The sequence below is a fragment of the Corythoichthys intestinalis genome, chromosome 16, assembly GCF_030265065.1.
Source record: "Corythoichthys intestinalis isolate RoL2023-P3 chromosome 16, ASM3026506v1, whole genome shotgun sequence".
Taxonomy (NCBI): Eukaryota; Metazoa; Chordata; class Actinopteri; order Syngnathiformes; family Syngnathidae; genus Corythoichthys; species Corythoichthys intestinalis.
Genome location: NC_080410.1, coordinates 12,719,610 through 12,726,385, shown reverse-complemented (window position 1 = coordinate 12,726,385; position 6,776 = coordinate 12,719,610). Strand labels below are relative to the sequence as shown.

The 6,776-nt window shown below is 42.1% G+C and overlaps 1 long non-coding RNA gene across 1 annotated transcript; it reads left to right on the top strand.

Moving 5' to 3' along the window:
• The first annotated feature begins 997 nt into the window (after positions 1-997).
• Positions 998-4,939, top strand: LOC130931752 (uncharacterized). The gene is made up of 4 exons (XR_009067296.1): positions 998-1,165; positions 1,409-1,538; positions 4,598-4,771; positions 4,839-4,939. It is a non-coding gene; the product is annotated as an uncharacterized LOC130931752 (long non-coding RNA).
• Positions 4,940-6,776: the final 1,837 nt, after the last annotated feature.

Sequence of the window (6,776 nt, the reverse complement as noted above, 5' to 3'; positions counted from 1 at the left end):
TGCACATTTATGTCGTGAGGTGAGGTGTTCATTTGGCCTGTTTGGGATGTGTTGTAGTGTAAAGTACTTAGTTGCTGCCAGGTTTGTTGCCCAAATTGACCGCGTGTGTGTATGGCGTACTTCCGGGTTGTGCGCGCACATCCGCGCCCGCCCCCACCTTTGAGTTTATTGCACTGTGCAAATTATTTGTGTGTTGTTGATTATCGTGCAGTCAGTTTGCATTGTTTTACATTAGTACTGATATGCCATTAACCCTAACCTCTAAACTCTAACCCGAAATTCCAAAATTTTGACAATAGTCTTAATCTTCGAGTTAGCAGGGTCCATGCAGTAAGTTTTGCAATTTGTTAGTTTCAGGGCTCCTGAGTGACTAAGATAGCACAAGTCAATGTTGGTTGAAATCCATTCCATCGACTAATTAAACCCCTCACTTTCTTGAAAATTAACTTTAATGTGAAAAATTCTGATCTTACCCTTTAAATTCAATTATCGGAAAGTCGATTACATGCGATGACATTTTTCTGTTGTCATTCTTACGTTGAAGTGGCAGAGTGAGAAAAATTGTTAATAAGTAACTGATGAATTCTTTTTTTTAAAGTAACCTAGTTACTTGGATAACACAGTAATCAGTAAAGTAACTTAGTAGATTAATTTTTAGAGGCATAATCAGTAATCAGTAATTACATTACTTTTTCAAGTAATCTCTGACAACACTGGTAATTAGACCAATTCATCATTAAGGTAGGGCAGGCGTTAGAAGAATTTGCTGCTCTCTCCCATAACCATATGATACATCAAAGTTAGTCACACATGCTGATGTGTTTACTTCCTGCAATCACATGCACACACACACACACACACACACACACACACTGGGAATCCCCTGCCAGCTCTCTCCCTCTGACGGTATTGAACCTTCAGTAAGTTGAGAGACTGGTCAGTTTGACTTTGCAGAAATTCTGTTTTGCGCTTTGATTCACTGCCAGGCAACCTGCCTTGATCGATGCACAAAGGCTTAGAAGAAACGGAGGGGATCTGGCACCTGTGAGCCACATTGAGTTTCAATTGACATATGCTGAGTTCGAAGGTGTTTCTTCAGCGTGGGTAGGTGGCTGAGCCTCAGAGACCTCTCCCCGCAATATGTTGGACTATTCCAGCTCAATAGGTAGCTAGCCTTACATGAAACCAATAATACTATTATTTCAGTACACAATGAAAAATCTAGTGCACTGAGACACTGAGTGCCTCCCTGTGAGATATATTTGAAAGAAAAAAGATACTGAATCTCAAAAATATCATAAAAGCTACAGTCAGGCTTGCGTTTCCTTGCCATCATGATAGCTTCTTCGTGTATGTGAAGTGTGGCATTGTAGCAGCATGACTTGCAAATTAATCTTTTTCTTCTCAGGTTTTTTACTGCTCGCAATTGGATGAAGTTGTGCCGAAGGTTTTATGGATGGATGTTCCTGGCTTCAACCGTCCTATTCATCCGTGCCAGGGGCCAGCACTAAGTTGGACTATTTATGGTGCTAAAACTGGTACTACAAGCCAGATTGGATGTTTTGTTTGGATCTCTCCTTACAATCAGACTATAAGTGTAGTGTACCAAACTATGCGTGTCTTTGTAAAATAATTTCCACACCAGTCAAAAAGATGGCGACTGAACATGCGTGGGGATTACGTAAAACTACTGTATATGTAGTGAGTGCCATTAAAAAAAAAAAAAAAGTTTTGACATCAAACTCCTTTGTGTAAGCCGCTTTCAAAACAAAGTCACAAGATGTCGTGATCCTTGGTCCTCAGCTATTCCAAATGCATCCTGAATACAGAAGGAACAGGGCTTTTAAAGAGTAAATATAGAGGCACAGTATGATGTGCATGCAAGTACCCGCAGGGTGTTTGTGTAGATGTACATCTGGTGAATATGGCATGGCACAGAAAAGTCTACTTAGACAGGACAGCTTTAAGTGAACACAAACGGTCGAGAACTTTGTGTGCTCACATCTTTTCGCCCATGTTTCCCTCTTGTCTTCTGATGTAGAATGATTCAGCTTTGTGTTTAGAAAATGTCCAAAGGAAGCTTGGAATAACATGGGCTAATCAGCAAGACAATAAATTGCACATACTGTAGATGGACAGATGGTTTAAATACTGTGTTTAGGCTTGTTTAAATACAGTGTTTTTTAAACTGATGTGACAACGATTAAAATCAATAATTGTTAGGCACATTTTTCAAAATCCCGATGCCCTTCCTGACAAATTTTCTTCTGATCTCTTTTTGGTACCAGAATTGGCTCAGTAATGAGGAAAAGACAGGGATTCAACCCTGCCTGTCCACATGAAAGGCAGCATGTACGCAGAACATGATTCTGCTATTGACTCTATTTTTTTAATTTAGGGTATTATCAGGTGCTGACAGTATGATTGGCAACCACAAGATTTTGAGATCATTTAGTCTTTGCTCTGCCAACATGCAGGATCTCAACCCAACTGAATAATGGTGCGATGTACTTAAAGTGTTTATGTTGCTACCATTTTCCAACTTGCGACAATTCCTGTTTGATGAATCGCATGGTTTCCCAGAGACAATTCATTGCATTACTAGAAAGACCAGGATTCACAACTTGAATTAATGTGTTTGCCACTTACCGTAATTTTTGCACTATAAGGCACACCCGACTATAAGCGGCACTCACCAAATTTCACACGAAAACGGCATTTGTTCATTGATAAGCCGCACCGGACTATAAGCCGCAGCTGTCATTACTATATTATGTATTATTACTGTATTTACACCAAAAGATAATAACCGGCAACACTTTATTTGACAGCGTGTCATAAGACTGTCATAAGACGGTCATGATTTTGACATGACACTGTCATGAGCATTAATGAATGTTTATGACGGATGTCATTAAGTGTCATCCGGCAAATTATCTCACTTTTGAATGGATTTAAACGGTCTGGACTGCAGATAAATGGATTTAGTGACAAAATTTGCTGGATGACACTTAATGACATTTGTCATAAGTATTAATTAATGGCCATGACAGTGTCATGTCATAATTATGACGGCCTTATGACAGTCTTATGACGCTGCTGTCAAATAAAGTGTTACCTATTAATCATATAAATCAAGAAATAAGCCGCACTGAACTATAAGCCACAGTATTCAAAATGAGGGAAAATAATACTGGCTTCTATTACGAAAATTAGGGTACTTATTTATTACTTACATACTTCACTTATATAATTTTGCTCATATACAGTATTGATATACATGTAGTCCCCGGGTTACGACGTATCAGACTTACGTGATTTCGACTTTATGATACCGGAGTCTCATTTTGTCTCCAATGCTTTGTAATTTTTTTGGGTATCTTTTTCAACAACCTTTTTCGCAGTATTTCTCCAAAAAAGAAAACGGTACAGTGGTATAAAAAAATATCTGAAACTTTTGGCATTTCTCTGATTTCTGCATAAAGTCTCCATCAAATGTGATCTGTACTTTATCAAAATCACACAAATGAAAAAACAGTGTCTGTTTTAACTAAAACCACCCTAACATTTATAACTTTTCATAATTTGATGAGAATAGTATGCAAACAATGACAGCAGGGGGAAAAATAAGTAAGTGAACTATCACAATATTTTGTAAATTGGGAACATTCAACTATCAACATGTGTAGCAACATGCCAAAAGAATGAGCTTACATAAATTCCCAAAGGATAAGACAATGAAAAAAAACTGGACATCGTGATTGAAATTGACTCACTTAGAGCACGTGACTGACAGCGCACATTTGAATGATTCTGCAACTGATCTTCACCATAATTTATGTGCACATTTTTATTCATTCTTACTTCAGTCTCTGAAAAACATCCGTGCTAGGTTATCCTTCAGCTTTATAGAGAGCTGATGCGGTAGATGCTCACGTTCTGATTTACATTATTAATTTTCTTATGGAGAATGCTAGGGGAGGCTTACTGTGGGGAAATTTTCGAAAGTTGGAAAGAGATGTACACATTAATTTTGAGTAACATTTAATCAGTTTTCAGACATCATACAAGTTGTTCCTTTTCCAATGTAAAAGTTTTCTCCTGACATCGCATGACTGGGCCACAAAATCACCGAGTTGCTGACGATTTTGCCAATGAAAACTGCATTTTGAAGATGAGTCATTATTAACAAATTGCTCCACAACTGCAGTTAATAAAATTGAATGCTGATTTCATTTTCTTGGGCAAAATACATAAGGTGAATGTGATTTGTCAGTGTAAAATAGATGGGGAAAGTAATAAGGTAGCTCTTGTACTGGTGCAGGCAGAGCATATGGTAGAACATGGAGCTTACGCTGAATATCAAACATATCGAATACATGCTAAAATGGATTTCTACTATGCGACAAGGCTGCAAATCAGCATGAAGAGGAGTCTATAAGTCTGTAATAACCCTGGTAATGGAATTTTAAAAAATCAATAACCCTGGTGATCTTGACACAGTCTCAAAATTAGCTTGAACTTACATCAATTGGTTGATGTATATTAACACTTCCATGCACAGATTATGATATTTTTGTTTTTTAAACCCTTATAGTGTTACGGCTCGCTCACCTTCACCTTCACATCCTCCTCCACCTCCTCTCTGACTCAGCTGTGCGCACCTGTTACCAATCTCCACACCTGCCTCCACTTCCCAATCAACTGCCTGCCACAATAAGAGACCAGTCTGCACGTCATTCAACGCCAGAGCTTCACCTCACCTCTTATGGTAAAAGTACGGGCCACTCTAATTACTAACTAAATTTGTGACTCATTTTTACTTGCTCTCTTTACAGCAATACCGAGCCAACTCAGCCTTCAAGCACAATAAAGAAATCTGCAGAGCCACCGCTTCCCACCAACTTTCCTTTTTTTCTCTTTGTCTAATAAACACACCCTTGGATTTTGAATTCCAGACTTCTCATTGCTGTGCTTTTGGGTCACACCATCCAGCCACCTTAACATACAGGGCAGTCATTTAGCTCATTTGCTGCCATTGACGGTACTAGACGTCCAATCAATTTTGACTGGGATGTGAACTTTCATTCGCCCCTTCCAGTCAAAATGGATTGGATGTCTAGCGCCGTCAATGGAATGGAAACAATGTAATGCAAGGAGGTAAATACTTTTTTTTTTTTTCCCAAAATCAACTGTAGAGTGATTCTTGAACCGTACCTAGTGAGTTTTTCAGTTTTTATTCATTTTAATTACATTCATTTACTTTTTATTGACACGGTATCCTTGCTGCTCGCTGCCAATGGAATGAGCCACCGTTGTTCAGTGCGTCCCGAAGAGGCCTGGCGGAGCCCATAAAGGACGCCTTAGTGGGTAGGTGAAAGCCTAGCTCCTTGAACCAGCTCATCACCCTTTCCATATCACTTGACGAGCGTCACCGTGAACGCAAGCGAGAGAGGGGTCACCAGTGTCGTGCGGCAAATGGGCTACGTCTTTCACCACCGGTGAGTCATAACCAACCTTCTCAGCTCTTCCCTGCTTCCTCAAAGCCTACCAGTGAGGAGGAAGCCATGCGGTTGGGTAGGGCTCGTTTGACGCCAGCGGAACGTGAGCACCGGAGACTACAGGGGCTCTGCATGTACTGTGCTAGCTCAGCGCACACAGTTGACACTTGTCTGTCTTCCATAGCCCCCTCAGCTCAAACCCCAAAAGACAAGGCTCACTCGGTCGGGGGTTCCGTGTGAGCCACTTGTCTAATCCCCGCTCCAGTAGAGCCAGGTTTCTCGTCACTCTCGCCTGGCAAGACCGAACACTCACCATCCCAGAGCTGATCGATTCCGGTGCCAATGAGACTTTTGTTGACCATTCTTATGCCCTTGAGGTGGGTCTCCCTATCATGCCCCTGGAGGAGTCTCTCTCGGCTTTTGCTTTGGATGGTCGTCCCATGGGTCCCATCATTCATCGGTGTGAGGCTCTCACACTCACAGTCTCAGGTAATCACGTGGAGAGGATCCGCCCCTACGTCATTGCCTCGCCTGACATGCCTTTCATCCTAGGCAGACCTTGGTTGGAACTCCACACACCGCAAGTCTGTTGGCGTTCTGGCCGCATTCTGAGCTGGAGTATTCCCTGCAATGCCCGTTGCCTTCGGTCCGCTCAGACGCCTTCCGTGGCCAAACGACCCAGTCCTGCTCCACCCGACCTCACCAAGGTTCCTTCTGTGTACCATGACCTGGGTGAGGCCTTCAGTAAGGAGCGCGCTTGCACCCTTCCCCCGCACCGACCCTACAACTGTGCCATCGAGCTCTGTCCTGGGGCTGAACTTCCTGCCAGTCGCCTCTACAACCTTTCCCTCCCTGAGAAGGCAGCTATGGACAATTACATTAATGGTGTCTGGCTGAAGGTCTCATACGCCCATCGACATCTCCAGTAGCTGCCGGCTTCTTTTTTGTCAAGAAAAAGGGTGGGGATCTGAGGCCATGCATCGACTACAGACAGCTCAATAGCATCATTATCAAAAACAAGTATCCACTTCCCCTCATGAGCTCAAATTTTGAACCCCTCGTCGGTGCTACCATCTTTACCAAGTTGGACCTTCGGAACGCATACCATCTTGTCCGCATCCGGAAAGGGGATGAATGGAAGCCGGCCTTCAAGACCCCCTGTGGGCACTATGAATACCTCGTTATGCCCTTTGGCCTCACCAATGCCCCCGCTGTCTTCCAAGCACTCATGAACGATGTACTCAGGGACACGTTAGACGTATTTGTGGTCCTTTA